Source organism: Squalius cephalus, assembly GCF_949319135.1.
Source record: "Squalius cephalus genome assembly, chromosome: 15".
Taxonomy (NCBI): Eukaryota; Metazoa; Chordata; class Actinopteri; order Cypriniformes; family Leuciscidae; genus Squalius; species Squalius cephalus.
In genome coordinates this window covers 18,762,899-18,780,553 of record NC_137136.1, presented here as the reverse complement: position 1 = coordinate 18,780,553, position 17,655 = coordinate 18,762,899, and the positions used below count along the sequence as shown (strand labels likewise).

Sequence of the window (17,655 nt, the reverse complement as noted above, 5' to 3'; positions counted from 1 at the left end):
CATGTGACCCTGAAGACTGGAGTAATGATGCTGAAAATTCAGCTTTGTCATCACAGGAATTACATTTTAAAATATAATAAAATAGAAAAAAAGTCATTTTAAATTGTAACAATATTGCTGTTTTCACTGTATTTTTGATCAAATAAATGCAGCCTTGTTGAGCATAAGTCTTCTTTAAAAAACATTTTTAAAAATCTTACCGCGGCCTCCAAATTTTTGAACTGTAGTGTAGGCTACAGTTTTTTCACACACTCATGCTGTTATTCCAGCATCATCTGGCATTACAGTTATTTCATCCCCATAACAACATGGTCTCAGTGAATGTGATTTGTGTTTGTATATGTGTTTTTCACAGCGGCACGTCCTACAAATCCATGGAATGAGGGGTCTCTGTGAGTGTGTGTGTGTGTGAGGTGGCAGCTGTCCCCGTGCGGAGTGACAGCGCTGCTTCTGGGGTCTGTGAGAGACAGACAGCTGATGCACAGCTGTGCAGACACAAGGACAAAGAGAGTAGGAGAATCTGAAAGGAGGTGTGGAAAAGAGGTGTAGACAAGGCATGCATGTAATAGACCCAAGCTTAATGGACTGTGCGTTAGTGTGTGCATGTCATATTCAACATACGGTCTCTCTCTGTGTGTGTGTGTGTGTGTGTGTGTGTGTGTGTGTGTGTGTGTGTGTGTGTGTGTGTGTGTGTGTGTGTGTGTCCGCAGCAGCCAGTGCAGCTGTCCTGAGCTTGAGACAGGCGGTGGCCAACACACACAGACTGCAAGTGTTTCCAAATCCAGGGAAAACAGAAAGAAAGGGGGAGAGAGATATCAGTTTGTGTGCCAAATAATTCGCTATTGTAACCCAAGTTTGAGTTTATTACAGTTGGCATTGCGAATCCTCTCACGTCTGTTGACAATAAGTGCAATCGCTGTTGCGTAACCTTAGCAACCCATCAACAATTTTAATTAACCGAATCCAAATGATTGAGAGAGAGAGAGAGAGAGAGTGAGAACAAAATACAGAGACTCTAGTCCAAAATTAGCGCCAATTCGAATAAAAAAGTGACTTTGGCAAGAAAACAAAATAGTTAGTCACCAGTTGGCTGGTAACTTTATTATTAAGCTGCAACATTACGTCATTCAAGTCAAACTTAAAAAAACTAAACTGTGACCTTATCAAATAAAATAAAATACTGACTAAATAAATGACAGACCAAACCTTAAGTGCAAATGGAATCTAATGTTTCTGGGCATTTAAATTTAATGCAATTAGATGAACTTTAGAATGCCTTTTTGACCCACGTAAGGAAAACTTAAGTAGCCTACATCTTTATGTAATTTCATAATTCTATGGTCTTTGAAAATGTAACATAGTAGTCCGATGAAGACGACTAAGATTCCAAAAGGTTCAAATAACAGCAGTCTTTATTCAATAAAACAAACACAGTTAGATCCAAAGGTTATAACAAATGATACGTGTAACACACGAACAATACCTAACCATGAGCTGAATAAGGAGGAACTTAAATATACAATGATAACAAACTAAATGATGAACAGTTTTATTGATTGCATGAATGTCCATGGTAACTAAAGACTGGCGGGAAACTAGGACAAAGGAAACTCAAGTCAATGAAAATAAAACTAAACATAGACAAAATGTGACAGAAATAAAGTAAAATATACTTTAAATGTCATTTCTATTGAAATTTGCATATCATGTATTTAAATATATTCGTAATAACACATTTGTAATGCCGTTGCAATTTAGTACATTTAAAATATATGAACTTTAAATGCAATATTGAATAACATTGTATAGTTAAAATTATAATCAAGTACTTTATATGCTTTAGTATGTTACTAGTCAACTTAAAATAAGTGTGCTCACCAGAAGACAATCAAAACTTCATTTAAAACGAACTTTAAAGGAAAACTTTTTAAAAGTGTAATTAATTGTGTTAATTTAAACTAAACACGTAAAACTTTTTTTGCGCTTTGGTCCATTCGTTTACACGACAACAGCGTTTTAGATACCTGAAAATGCAAAAAGTTTTGAAACCGGTCTCCGTGTAAACAACAAAAATGCAAATCTCTGAAGACTATGACGTCATGCACATGCGTATTACATGTTGAGTCTATAGTGTTTCATCATCGCCATCTAATGTCTTGGCAGCAGAATACAGGGTTTTTAGTCGTTTTCGCGGATCTGTGTGAATGGGGATCGTTTTGACAATGGTGTCATCTGTACGGGGAAAACTCAAAGGAAAAACTTCTCCGTTTTAAGCATATCGTTGTCATGTAAACGTTCCCTTAGTTATGAGCTAATTGTGTTCTTTTACTCTAGAATGATCATGCACATTACCTCTATTGGCATTATTCGAGCTTATGAAGCAAAATTTATGATTCAGTGTTGCTATTTTTTTATTTCTGATTTGATATTTAATCGATAAACAGTTGTGTAGATGTATTTCCCCATTGAAGATAAGAGCTGTACTGTACTTGCATGGATAAATCCTCGCTCCAGGGCAGTTACAAACACGACCACATGAACTGACTTGCCTTTGAAATAATGCTGAGACTGATGTAATGACGTGATGTTTTTCACTAATATGAAAGTTTAAAAAAATGGCTAAATCATCCCATTTTCATTAATACAGAAATGTGTGAAATATAGTTTAATTGCCTGTAAGAAATATTTATGGTTTGCTATTGGCAGTGACAAAAAAGTACCCTGAGTGTAGGCTAAATGAGAAGGAAAAAAACCATCAGAATAATATAAAACTCAGGAAATGAGTCTAGCTGTAAACTCAAAGGTAATGCAAGTTTTTATGTTCAGTTTGATCTGATCTTTCACTTCCCCTATAACTCTCATTTCACGTTCTGCAAAGAAAAACATTTTCGATATAGCAGCATTAGCTTCGCGTCTCCCTGCTGGAGTGTGTGAATGAGCTCAACCTCCTCAGCGGGTCTGGTCCAGTGGGAGGCATATAGGAAACGCTCTGGAATGATGCCCCTATATACTGTGTTGATGAAGATCTTAAACACTCAAATGACTCATTGCATATATCAAAAGTCAATCAGAACCCCCTATACCTTATACTGTAACAATGAGGCTCATAACTCAGGTTGACACAGCTGAGGTCACTCTGGGTGTGATTCTGCTCTGGGGAGTTTCACACAGCAAATTCGTCAGTTCAGCTCCTTTTAACAAAACCCTTCGTGACAAAGTTTTAACTGACTGGCCTGAAGCAAGTTCACACACACTAACACATCAAGAACTGTCAGTATGAGACCTGCTGATAAAGCAAATCTCACAAATGTGTTTTTAAGTCTATAACCACAACCGTAGGGCAAACTCCTTGAAGCATTTCAGTACGTGTCACATCATCAATACACGCAACATATCATCACTGCTAACTTTCACCTTCATGACTCCATCTGCACTGTTTAACCCCCCCAAGGGCCGGGACAAGCTTGAAATAAAAGTGAAATACACTTTAAAAGTTCCAAACAAGTGAACCACGCAAAGAAATATCTGGTTCATATCTCAGGGGAAAAAAAGGAAATTCACAGCTAAATTAGTTTATTTTTTAAAGAAAATCTCTCTTTCTTTCTCTGTCCATATTTGTGTGTGTGTATGTATATGTATATATATATATATATATATATATATATACACACTCACCTAAAGGATTATTAGGAACACCTGTTCAATTTCTCATTAATGCAATTATCTAATCAACCAATCACATGGCAGTTGCTTCAATGCATTTAGGGGTGTGGTCCTGGTCAAGACAATCTCCTGAACTCCAAACTGAATGTCAGAATGGGAAAGATAGGTGATTTAAGCAATTTTGAGCGTGGCATGGTTGTTGGTGCCAGACGGGCCGGTCTGAGTATTTCACAATCTGCTCAGTTACTGGGATTTTCACGCACATTTCTAGGGTTTACAAAGAATGGTGTGAAAAGGGAAAAACATCCAGTATGTGGCAGTCCTGTGGGCGAAAATGCCTTGTTGATGCTAGAGGTCAGAGGAGAATGGGCCGACTGATTCAAGCTGATAGAAGAGCAACTTTGACTGAAATAACCACTCGTTACAACCGAGGTATGCAGCAAAGCATTTGTGAAGCCACAACACGCACAACCTTGAGGCGGATGGGCTACAACAGCAGAAGACCCCACAGGGTACCACTCATCTCCACCACAAATAGGAAAAAGAGGCTACAATTTGCACGAGCTCACCAAAATTGGACAGTTGAAGACTGGAAAAATGTTGCCTGGTCTGATGAGTCTCGATTTCTGTTGTGACATTCAGATGGTAGAGTCAGAATTTGGCGTAAACAGAATGAGAACATGGATCCATCATGCCTTGTTACCACTGTGCAGGCTGGTGGTGGTGGTGTAATGGTGTGGGGGATGTTTTCTTGGCACACTTTAGGCCCCTTAGTGCCAATTGGGGATCGTTTAAATGCCACGGCCTACCTGAGCATTGTTTCTGACCATGTCCATACCTTTATGACCACCATGTACCCATCCTCTGATGGCTACTTCCAGCAGGATAATGCACCATGTCACAAAGCTCGAATCATTTCAAATTGGTTTCTTGAACATGACAATGAGTTCACTGTACTAAAATGGCCCCCACAGTCACCAGATCTTGACCCAATAGAGCATCTTTGGGATGTGGTGGAACGGGAGCTTCGTGCCCTGGATGTGCATCCCACAAATCTCCATCAACTGCAAGATGCTATCCTATCAATATGGGCCAACATTTCTAAAGAATGCTTTCAGCACCTTGTTGAATCAATGCCACGTAGAATTAAGGCAGTTCTGAAGGCGAAAGGGGGTCAAACACAGTATTAGTATGGTGTTCCTAATAATCCCTTAGGTGAGTGTATACATACATATATTGGAAAGTGTATTATTTATTTTCCTTTCAATTTTGTAGTAAAACATGACATTTCTTAACAGTTTTTGTGAGATTCACCATGGCAGATCTCAATATCATAATCACTAATGACATTTGTGGTCATAAGATTCATAAATTAGGTCAAAGTGGACAAAGTTACAGGATGGAAATGATCTTATCTTAAATAAGATTTTGCTATGGAGGTTGTGTGTTTGGATAGTCTTAAATACAGTTTCATAGGAATAATCCAAAATATGGTAAAATGTTTTTTGATAGGTTGTATTTCATTACTTTTTTTTTTTTAAATACATTAAAAGCAGATAAAAAGGATTTGCAATGTCAAAATTCATTCCATTTCATGCAAGAATAATTTTACCACTTTATAATCATATTTTACTGAGAATTTATGCTGTTCGTGTTAACCTCCAGTTTATTTCTTTGGGATGTTGTCTAAACTTTAAGTTGCAACAGTAAAGCTGGAGCCACACTAAAAGATTTTTAAAATCTGATTAGACTTTCAAAATGTGAGAGACCACAAATTCACAGATAATACGGACTGTGAACACGGGAAATCTTGCAAAATCGCCTGCATCAAATGTGATTTTAAAGTAAACAAACATGGTGGACAACCGGCAAAAAGAAATGGCGCGTATAGTGTAAGGAGGGGGGCGGGGGATGTTTAGATGAAGTCATGGAGACGGTGTGAACATGGATTTTACATGTTACAACACGAGCTGGAGGTAAGTCTTCCGTCAGCTCACTTTCTGATTGGGTATTGTTTTGTTTCATGTGATAATCTCCAGAGCGTGCACGCGTTTGTCCTCGAGGTTCCCCCCACACAACAGGATTTCTGATCAAAAATATTCAACGTTTACGATTCGAGATCGGTGTGTCCCCGCCGTTCTTCCGAGCAGATTCAGTCACTCTTAAAACACCTCACACCACAGCAAAATCTGATAAAATAATCTGTAGAACCATCAAGATAATCGGGACTTTACCTAGGATTGTCAGAAGGGGAAATATATTTCCAAAATCACTCCAAATATCTTGTACCAAGGAGGGTGGGACTTAACGAAAGGTCAATTGTTCTAACTGTTTTTTTTTTTATGTTGTTATTTGCCAAGTTGGATTCAGACCTGGGTCTCCTGAATGCACACCACAGTTCAACATGCCTTGAGCACTAACTGCTAGGCCTCTGGCAATTTGGTTAATTTGGTCTCTGACAAATCCCAATTAAAATTTTTAGTAAAGTGTATAGGATATTATATGACATTGCTCTTATTTCATCACCATAACAACATCATAGTGTTGTTATACAACATTGATAGAGTAAAACAGTGTTCAACTAGTTTTAAATGACAGCGTAGATGGTCATATTTCACTACTTCGTGTATATGTGAGGCTGTTATGAGTTGAGTCAGTGAGGCAGATGAAAAGTTTCCAACCACTCTGTCCAAATCTGTGGAGAATGACTTAACACAATGTGTGCGTTCACATTGGCATGAGAAAGAATCGATGAGTAATGCTCGTGCTGAGAAGACTCAGCGTCCTCAGCTCCATTGTTTTGACTTTCCCTTTAAACCTCTGGTGTTCTTCCGAAATTTTTTATTGGTACAAAACTTGGTAAAGGTTTTGGCACTTGCTATGTATGTGAACACAAAACAAATCACGGACATGAGTCGAAAAGGTTAAATGGTCCTGAAAAAAATAGTCACACTTGTGTTCCTCGCGGTCAAAAATGACTGCATTTGAAATGAATGGGAGATGAATTTCATCTGCTGGAAACTTCTGGTACTGTGCTCAAACAAAATCTTACTTTTTTTTATATCAAGCTCAGATTTAGAACACAACTTGTTTAGATTAATGGCTTTGATTTTCTTGCAGTTTCAGAGTAAAATGTGTTTTTGAAAATATATATTTCATATATAAATTGAAAATAGTATTTTTGTGCATTTTTCATAACAATAAACATAAAATTGTGTAATGTTCACTTTTTTAAAAGTTTTTTCACTTCAGCAATAATTTGTCAAGTGCCGTCTTTAAAAAAAGACTTCAAACTCTAAAAAACTATAAAAGCATTCAAAATTTACAACAGTTTAAGTTTACAGTTTAAGGTCTATGCTCAAAAAGTGAATAAATGGATTATAACTACAGCATAAATATAATTTAGTACCATAAAATCCTAGCCTGGGAAAACCCAGACAAACTTCCGGCAAATTTAGATTTGCCCTGCAAGTAGTCTGGCAAAGAGCTCATTCAAGACGATTTCTAATCCGTCCAAATCGCGGCACCAATCAGAAACGTTGAGGCGGGCTTTACACGATGACGATCGCTCTGATTGGTTTTAGGTCTATCTAATTGCGCCCAGAGGCATTTGAGCGATGTCCGTTGGTGAAGCGCACCAACTTTTAAATGCATTATTATATTCAAATTGGAAACACATGAGGACAGTCTCCATGAAAGACCCACTGGCAGATGAACGTGCTACTACATTTCTCTCCGAAACGGTAGGAAATTAAATTAGATTTAATAGAGGATTTTAACTATTTTAATAGAGCAGTTTACGTGACAGGATGCACGCGACAGATCCGTCCGATAAAGATGACGAAGTAGTATGTCCCAAAGCTTGCCTACTTTTTTGCTACACATTCAAAAGTAAATATCTTTTCTTCACAAAAAGAGTACATACTTTTATGGCGTAGTGTAACTTAGGCGAATTGGGACGCAGCATATGGCTTTACACGATGACGATCGCTCTGATTGGTTTTAGGTCTATCCAATTGCGCCCAGAGGCATTTGAGCGACGTCCGTTGGTGACGCCCCTTTGGAAATGAGTTATTAATGAAGCTTTGCCAGACCACAACTCAGTTACTACTGAGAATGGTCTGGTTTTGACCAGGCTAATAAAATCCCCTAAAAAATACAAAATATTAAATAAAAAACATTATCAAATAAAATATATTACATTCATTTAATTGAAATAAAACAAAATGTTTTTTTTTTTTAAATTGACAGCAACGCGAAGAGCATCAGAGGGTTAAACATCAGATCAGTGCACAATGATTCTTTGACACAGAGTCCGACCACACCAGCTCTGAAGTTGGCTATCCGACAGCAGCAGTATTTTGAAGAATGAAGGGTCGTGTTTACACTTGGACACATCATTTGTATGCTAAATCATGACTCAGGTGTGCGTCAGTCCCCTGGCTCAGTCGCACGGATGAGCTATTCTTTCGGCAGTCCTGCCAAGATGACTGTTAACTTGTGAATTTGCGGCTGACAGGAAGAGGAAATCAGAATTTCTTACTAAATGAACAGGAAAAGAGTCAGATAAATAACAAATGAGGCAGAGAGAGGAAGAGTGAAACAAGCAGGACAGAAAACAAAGGCAGTGAAGGTTGAATAACGACAGGAAGGGTTAGTCACTTTACGAGAAAAGAATATCTTACGGGAATTATCTGGGGTTGGCCAAATTATTAAAGCCTCGATTTAAGCCTCATCTACATGAAAAGCTCACCCAGGCCAGCAGACATTATATGCATTTGACCCGCCAGGTACATTTCTGCACTTGCCTGATTATTCACCTCACCCCATCAAACACTCACAGCTGACAGTTCCCACAATACACCCAGACCATTTGAACAGAAAGCCAAATCCATTTTCCCATGCACTGCTATTCAGAGAACATCACCATATTCAGTTTCCTCATCTTTGAGCTCATAAAATAAGAAATGTGTTTTCTCAGAACCATCTGTGTTCATCTACCTTATTATCAGGAAAAGGGATCTGTGAGGTCAGATATTCCTTGGAAAATAAAGTTTCAGTAATTAACTGTTCACAGGTGATAAACCAAAAGTTCTTTGGCAACCAGCCAAACAATTTTGGCTATTCTAGAGTCAGTGGTGAAGTGCATCCACACTGATGACATGTGCCTATTAGCAAAGAATCTAGTTAAAGTAGCATGCCAGGCCAGTAGTTGGCGAAGTCACTTTGTAAAGAAACACTATGCGCCTATACTGAACACATACATGTGCATAGCAATCAACTGGCTCAAACAATGTATACTTGGAGGAAATGCTCCCTGGTTTTCATTCCAAACTTATTATTCGACCGTTGTGGTGGTTTACATTTTTTGCTGAGTTGTGACTTTATCTGTAGTAATTTGCCAATCAAGTTAGCAAATTTTCACAAGCAAGCACTGGATTCATGGAAATTGGTTTTTAAGCATATTTTTTTTACTGCATAAATGTATTGTATGGAATTATCAATATGTTTTGTACAAAAATAGGACCATATTTAACAAAGTTAAAAAATATAATCTTTATTTTGAAAAAATCTGATTAGTTATGAAAAAAAATTATATTACGCGTATAGAGATTTTGAGGATAATTGAAGGTATATCACCTAAGCTTCTACATCTTATTAAATTATCCATACACTACTCTCCATTGAAGGATGAAACTCCCTGTTTAATGATAGATGGAATTGATTTGTTAGATAAAAAAATGCAATAATATTCATATAAGAAAAATATTAATCTCTATGAGCAGTATTGCTCCTAAAGCAATGGCTTTATGGAATCAAATGTATCCTCCAATTTTTACCCCTGTAAGTTATTTTTATCTAAGTTTATGGATATTCAACCAGAATGTTCTTTTTGTGGATCTGAAAATGAATCTGTGCTTCATTTGTTTTTTTAGATGTCCCTTGTATTATTTTGGACAGAGATTTCAGTTTTGATTTTTACATCCTTTAATATCCTTTTTGATATTACAGAAGAAATGGTATTATTTTTGCTTTCTAACCCTGGTTATGTTCTTTTGGAACATAACCAAAAGAACATAACGTTCTTCATTCTTTTGCTTGCTTGGAAAAGGTCATATCCACAAATCTAAATTTACAGCTTCGAAACCAAATTTTATTGTCTTTTGCTCTGAATTAAAAAAGTCTTGCTGATTCCCTATGTAAATTTAAAAGAAACACAAAAGCAATTAAAACCCCAGATATTAAATAAGATTATAAAGCCACCTGTGAACAGAGATGCCATGTTTAAATGAGATCTTTCTATCCCCCTTGAGTCAAAATGAAAGTAATGCAAATTTATTTCTTTGCCTTTCTTTTCTTTTTTTTTCTATTTATTTAATATTCTTATGTATTATCTTTTTAAATGTCAATACTCTATGTCCCTCGTATAAAGTCAATTGTTCTACTCATTGTTAATTTAAAATTTCAGTAGGATTTTTGTTAATGGAATGAATGTTAATTGTTGTTACTTGCAAAATGTTAATTAAAAAAAAAAAAGTAAAAAAAAATAAAAATAATAATATGCATGTGCCATTTTCACAAATTCTCATTTTCAAATGTTTACACGGAGACATTAACGGTATCGTTTTCAAAATCTTGTGTTTTCAGGCGCCCAAAACACAATTGTCGTGTCAATGAATGGCCAAAACGCATTAAAAAAGCGTTTTTAACTGAAAACAGTGTCGTGTAAACGGCCCCTAAAAACAAAGAGAAAATGTCCGATACTGCTTTTTTGTTGAGTAAGTGAGCGTTGACTTTGGACCATGAAGAAAAATGAAAAAAATTGAATGAAAGGTGAATACAGTCTTTAAATAGAGGGTTAATAATACGGTAATTCAAAAACACGAAAGAAAGGATGGCATTTTTCCAAAAAAAAGCCAAAAGTTACGTTTTTTTTTGCTGCTAACAGGTCAAACGGAAAGGCGTAACGCAAATCTCAGCAATGTGAACAGCACTGATTTATGCTGAAAACACACCAACCTGAGAGCTCGCATAAAACCTTCTGGAGCTTATAGCGTCAGAGATTGCACAAGATGTATCTGGACTGATGATTTGATTCAGATATCACGAATGCAGAAAAACATCTCAAGTCAAAGCAAAGCTGTAGGTGCAATATCTGCCTGATGTCTGGAGGATTACTAAACACGGTTTATAGTTATGGTTTTCCTCTAGTGTTTGGCAATCGAGATTCAGGCAAAGGAAAAAATTTTTTTACAGAAGCTGCAGCTTTGATGTTGAATGTTCATGTTTTCACAAACAACTTTCAAAAGCTTGTCTATATTTGCTTGAAGCCATGAGTAATTGCTAGAGAAATACATGAGCTTGACAGCAGTTGAGAGAATGCATATGTATGTTTGTTACTGTAGTTATTATGCAGAACCTCTATCTAAATCAAAAATCTCCAACCTGTTTAAACATTTTCATATTACTCTTAGGTTCACACACCTACAAGATGTATCAAGGACATGCTAATGAGTTGTTCCCTCACTTTGTGTTGGAAGATGAATAATTTCTTCCTGTATGAATCAGTCTGAATAACACTTTAGTTTGTTGCTCTCCGTGCGGTTCTGAGACAGCAAGTTGGTTTAAAGCTGGCTGATGTGTGCAGATCCGGCTGTAATGTTTCACTTTGTGGTTACCCCTTCAAGTAAGTCATTAATGAAGGCAGTAAAACCCTTATGTAAAAGTGATTCATACACACAGGCCAAGGATCTATGAACATTGATTTCTTCAATGATCCAGGCTTCAACAGATGAACAGCACATAACATATTGAGCATGATGAATCAATAAAACAGGCAGAAAATCCTTGAAAATGTACCTTTAAGTCTTTAGGTTGAAATACTGGAGAAAAATAACAAGTGTATCTGTAAGTAGGAGTAAATCTGGAGATCATGTCTATTTGATTCAATCAGAATGATACAAGGGCATCAGGATTCATACAAGCAAGTTATATATATTATTTACACATTTTTTCACAAATATCATGACTTATTCATTCATACATTTTATCAAGTTTATTCTTTCTAAGAAATAATAATATGGAAACCCATTTCACCAAATATGAAAAAAATCTTGCTCTGTTAAATCAAAATTCTGACTTTAAATGGGAAACAAAAAAGTAATTATGAGATTAAAAAGTCAAAATCTTTCTGTCATTATGAATTCATGCCATAATCATTACATAATCATGCCGAAACTCGACTTATTTCGACCATTATCGGAATATGGATATTTTTCTTTAAAAAAACGCATTGTTTCGCTTCAAAAGACCTTTATTAGCCCACTGGAGCCGTATGGATTACTTTTATGATGGATAGATGCACTTTTTTGGAGCTCTATTCACTCCCATTATAAAGCTTGGAAGAGCCAGGATACTTTTTTTATTCAACTCCGATTGTGTTTGGCTGAAAGAAAAAAGTCATATACACCTATATGGCTTGAGGGTGAGTAAATTATGGGATCATTTTGATTTTTGGGTGAACTAACCCTTTAAGAGTTTCTTCGTTAAGATTAGGACAGTTGTAACCCTGATATTTCCGACTTTATGTCTGCAAAAAACAAATGTAAAAATGAATTGTAATTCATGCATCTTTAATGCATTTCTGGATAAATTAATACATTTATAGATATTCCAAATATGAATTGTTTATACATTGACGTTTATGGCCTTGATAAATGTATATGTACACACAAACACCCACAGCAATGTACAAGAGCTGACAAAAGAGACTGAAGATATAGAGACAGTGATGTGTAACTGGATGAATAAATGATTTACAGCTACTTCAACATCAAGATGGGACAGCATTGAGACAGTGACGGAAGACAGGAGACGAACAGAACGTGATATAAAGTTAGACATTACTCAGGAGGATGAATTACAGCATCGAAGGTATGCGGACTAAAGAGAGAAAAGAGAGAGAGAGAGAGAGAGAGGTATAGGGTGTGTCAAAAGATAATTTAAAAGATGAAACAAGACTAGAAGACATCTGATGTTAGTTCCAACCGAGAGCACATTTCCACTCTGTATGCAACCAGTGTCTCTCCCTCCCTTTTAATTCTCCTTCAATCCCTCCATCTTTACCCACCACACGCTAGTCAGAGATTAGCCTGCTGTTTACAGAAATATGAGTGTGAAGACAAAAAGGTTGAAAAACATTTCATTGTGATCTCAAAAACACACACATATAGAAATGATGAAAAAAATGCAATGGAAACGATTTATAGGCTAGTTCTTTCTTTGTATTTAAATAGAGCCAAATTTTCCCAAGTATGATGCCCCAGCAAAGATTTCTTGGGTAATTTCTCCACAAACAAACTCATAATAAAACCTTCATTGCTCAGATCAATGCTTTCAACTTCCTCAGAGATGTTTGCTGAGTGTGTGTCTGCCTAGTACACACACACACACACACATTCCTTTGTACCCCTCTTGGCACTTGGTCTCCTCCCTTGGTGACACAGCACAATTCATTTCACTTTTCATTGTGCCTTTATTCACAAGTCCCAAAACCCCTTTTAAACAAAGAGGAGAAATAGAAGAAGAAATAGGGGGATGGGTGAATTTCCAGCTTTTTGGTGCATTCATTAGCATCTCTTCTTTTATGCATACTCTGCATTTTCTTTAGCCTCTTCAGAAAATACAAAAGGCAATTCGAATGTGCTTTACTGGCATGACAGGCATTGCGGTGTATTTCTAATGTTTACAATGAATCTAGAACAGATTTAGCAGACAGTATTAAGTCGCTCTCCTGATGCTGATCCGTCCACAAGGTCTCACACGGGTCTGAAGTCACCTCTGGTGCAGAAGGGTCGCAACTATCCCACCTGACCTCATGACAAAACTCTTTTACAAGGTGGTGATTTTGTATGACTTTGTATGGAAATGTAAGATTTTTTGGGGAAAAAGGTAAGAATGAGGGTTCACCCCGAACCTAGCTGAGGCGTCACCAGATGTATGCATGAAACTAAAAATTCATAAGAATTAGCCACCAATTCGCCGAAACGTATACTTATAAAATGCCATGCGGTGTGTTTCAACATGGACATCATAGCAAATACCTGCATTGCAACTCAGTGTAGGGCACTTATAGAATTTATTGAGCTTGAATCGCATGGACTGTGGTGAGAGGATCTTTCAATATAGTGCAGACAGTCGCTAGATCTGACAGTTGCAACTGGATGCCACATTCCCTTTCAAACACGCTACTCTCAAGTGGTTGTTAAAGACAGCTTAAAAACAAAACCAATGCTATTTAACCCCACTGGTAACATTGATGATGACCAAACGTAGACCTGCATTTGAGTTTGAAAGGTCTAGCCTAACCAAAGATGTATTTACACGGAGCTATCAAATAAACGAATTTAGCCTACTAACCTATTAATTTCATGTCAGCATTTTTACATGGCTGATTATAAGTCACATCAACAGAGCTTTTTTAATTCTATTTGTCCCTCTGAAAGATTGTGTCCATCTCAAAAAGACAAGGATTTTGTTTCATTTTGCCACCCGATAAGTAAACATGTGCTGACTTAGCTGGAAAAAAAAACAATTTGTGATTAAACTGGTTAATGTGGTAGACCGTATTTACAAGCTGTAAATAAGTTCAAACACCAAGAGCAAACAAACATAAATCAGCATAGTAGGTCTGACAAGAACTTTGCCTAAATCTTACTGATTTAACACCGTGACTCGTCAGTTTGGAGTGTTTTCCAGACTGCTCTGCAAATACAGTTAAAAGCAAGATTGCGGTAGCCCATAAATACTTGCTGACGCGTAATGCCGGGGCCACAGGTGGGTAAATATACCACCATCAACATCCACGGCAGTTTTCAAGCTATTTCACAGTATTTGAATGTCGGCATTAAACCCGGGTTCCAGGTATCATAAACGGGCACCATTTAAATTCGTCGAGTGGGTGTGAATAACAACTTCACAAACAAACAGCACGACTCGATCCGCAGCAGACCGAGCGCATTCCCTGTACAGTGGCAGACATCCAAACTCCTCACGTACACACTCCGAGACTCTTGGCCGCCATGCACGAGACAGAGACAGAGACAGTTAAGTTTACTCGCGCGACGACTTAACACATTTGAGCAGTCTAAAACAACTCACGTAGAGTTTAATGGCAAGGCAAATGCGTTTCCACACAGCGGTTCGAAACAACACTGACAATCGCTATCCGAGAATCGACACTGCATTAACTAAAAACGATAAAGTCAAAGTAACATCTGATAACTTGCAAACCATAAATAAACTACACTTAACGTTACAAGCAATTATCGGAGTAACGTTAGGCTATTTTCTGATCACTCACCTAGAAGTCTGACAGAACGCGAAATCGTCTCCAAATGTAGGCAATCGCCTGATTCTTCTTTTTAATCCGTGTAGTTCACTTTGGCAGGTTGTTTTTATACTAGTAGGTAAATATAGTCTGGCACAGTCGTATGACTTTGTGCTTAAAGCCACAAAAGTACCAATGAATAAACAGAATAAAAAAGCGATTGGCAAAAAGTTTCTGAAAGCAAGCAAGTTGTAGGCTACGTTCCACGTTTGAAAAGGTTTGTGAGTAGGAATGTTCTGTTAAATCCAACGAGCGCAAGTGACACGGACGTCCTTATTTATTTCTCAATCAGTGCTTCTCTCTCCGCGCGCTCATAATATAGGCGCTTAGCTTTTAGACCTCTTTCTCTTCCCCTCAGGGCTTGCAAACACGACCAGGTGCTCATTTACATAACTACACTAGCTGCGTCCAATGGCAGCACTCAGTCAGGTGCTTCTTTAAATATTTAATGAGGTAATTGTCCAATCAGGAGCGAGTAAAGCAGGGAACCCGTGACCTGGCAGCGCCGCTGTAAATGATACGCGTACCTCTGAGAGACTTTAAAAAAAAAGTGCTACAGGAACGGAGAGATTTGGGGAATAGGAAATTTAATATTGTTGGTAAGGAAACAATACAGGATTTACCTTGTTAACCCTTTCTGGTGTCCACCGTAACTCTTGTATTGGCTAAATTTCTAATAACTAAACATTATGTTGGCTTTTCTCCATAGAGTTTGATGTCAGCGCCTATAGAAAGTAGGTACACCTTTGTAGTGTTAAAAGATCGCATTATTACAGAGTAGAACTCCAGCAATATCATTATGTCCTGAGGCAAGACAGTAAATAGTGTGTTAACAGACTAAAACCAATGAGGTTAAATAAGAAAGAAGAGAAAAGAAAAAGAAATGTCATTAGCTTAAAAAGTTCAAACATGCTAGATTCTGCACATTCACAAATGCAGGAGAATGAAACGGGTGTGGTGCTTTAATGTCAGTGAAAAGCAAAATTAAAGGTAAATAGGACAGGTAGACAAGGTTGGGTGAGTGAAAAAGAGTTATTCCACAGCTATGTGTTGCTACTTGCCCCTTCATTGGAAGGAGATGGGAACTGGAAACTTGTTGGCAGTCATTCAGTAACACTGAGATAAATAGTGGACAGAGAAAAATAGCAGCCTACCTAGTGAGTCAATATTGTTTCTCAAATCCTATTGACCGCGGGCATCGTGTATGAGCATGAGCATGTGTGAAGTTATTGCTTTTTATGGCACGGAAAGAATTTGCACAGAGAAGTGAAGTGCATTTGAGAAAAACAGAGAGAGAGATCATTTAACATCAGGTCTGAAGCTGTAACAAAGGTGTGTTGAAGGAGAGAATGTGTTTAAAGAGAAAAAAGAGAAGAATTGTAAGAGCTCCAGTTCAAACTTTGTTTGGAAAGCAGCTTGTTCTTTTTGTTCTCTTCGCTTTGAATGAACAATTGTGCATGACCTGGTTTGACTTTGAACATGATTAACTTTAGCTCACACACACTTTTAATGGTTAAAGACTTAAAGACCCAAATCCCCAGCTTGGTTCTTTCTTTCCCTTAGACTTAGCATGTAATGAAAAATCTTTTTTTCTGAATGCATGTTATAGATCTTAATGTGCAGAATTCATACATGCATGTTTTTGTTTAATGTTTTGACCTGTTTAATCAAAATGTCATAACTGGACCTTCTGGTGAAAATGACAGGTTTCTCTCTGGTGACATATGCAAGACTTTTTCAATCTTTTAGTCCACTTAAACCCGGCCCTGCAGGCTCGCGTTCATCTGCCTCCAAACCCAACTACAACCAATTAGCCTAGCCTACATCAAGATGTTAGGTCTGGCAACTCACCATAGACACTGCTCAATCCGAGGGGCGGGATAAACGGCTGTCTTTCAAATTCACTCTGCACGCAATAGGACAGCGCTTCAACCAACCAGAGCGTTTTCCCAACAGCGGAGCTTACGTTAGTTGATAGATTCAACTTTTAAATCTGGCCGGCAAAACTACGAACACATCTTCCTTTTTTAAGAATGACTTAAGTGCCGTTCTTTGCTCTTTTCTCAAAGAAAAACTTAACTCCAAGTCCTCCTGAGTCGCGGCCAAAGCCGATTCGAAAGACCAGCAGCAGCAGCTCTCCTTTGTTTTCAAGTAGCCGGGAACCGTCGCAACTCTGTCGTCATTATGTTAAGCCCGCTCCGCCTACTCTATACACGATGTGATTGGCCTGACCCAATTTAGGTTTTTACAGCTCCGAAAGTCAACGGAGAGTTGCTAGACTACCCTGGCTGCAAAATAAAATTTTCTGCCGCTAGGGTGCGTCTAGATTTCTAGGCTAACAACCAATGGATGGAACCAAGACCTTTCCCTACATTTTCAATAATCTGTTATACCCAGATATACGTCACAATATTGAAGAAAAGGTCTGTCACTACTTCTGTTTCATTGTGACTTTAAAGTAGGCATGAAATAGAAAATTCAAAATGTATATTAATGATCTCAATGTGAACAGTGAATACAAACATATGTTTAATTTTTTTTTTCAAAATGTCATTACTCAGTCTTCTGGTGAAACAACAGACTTGTCTCAGGTGATGTATGCC

The 17,655-nt window shown here is 37.5% G+C and overlaps 1 protein-coding gene across 2 annotated transcripts in view; it reads right to left on the bottom strand.

Moving 5' to 3' along the window:
- ddr1 (discoidin domain receptor tyrosine kinase 1) overlaps positions 1–15,406 on the bottom strand; it is a 39,690-nt gene extending 24,284 nt beyond the window's left edge. For both annotated transcript variants that reach the window (XM_079895908.1, XM_079895909.1), the window contains exon 1: positions 15,026–15,406. The gene's annotated coding sequence lies outside the window, so the exon portion shown is untranslated. The remainder of the gene's footprint in view (positions 1–15,025) is intronic.
- Positions 15,407–17,655: the final 2,249 nt, after the last annotated feature.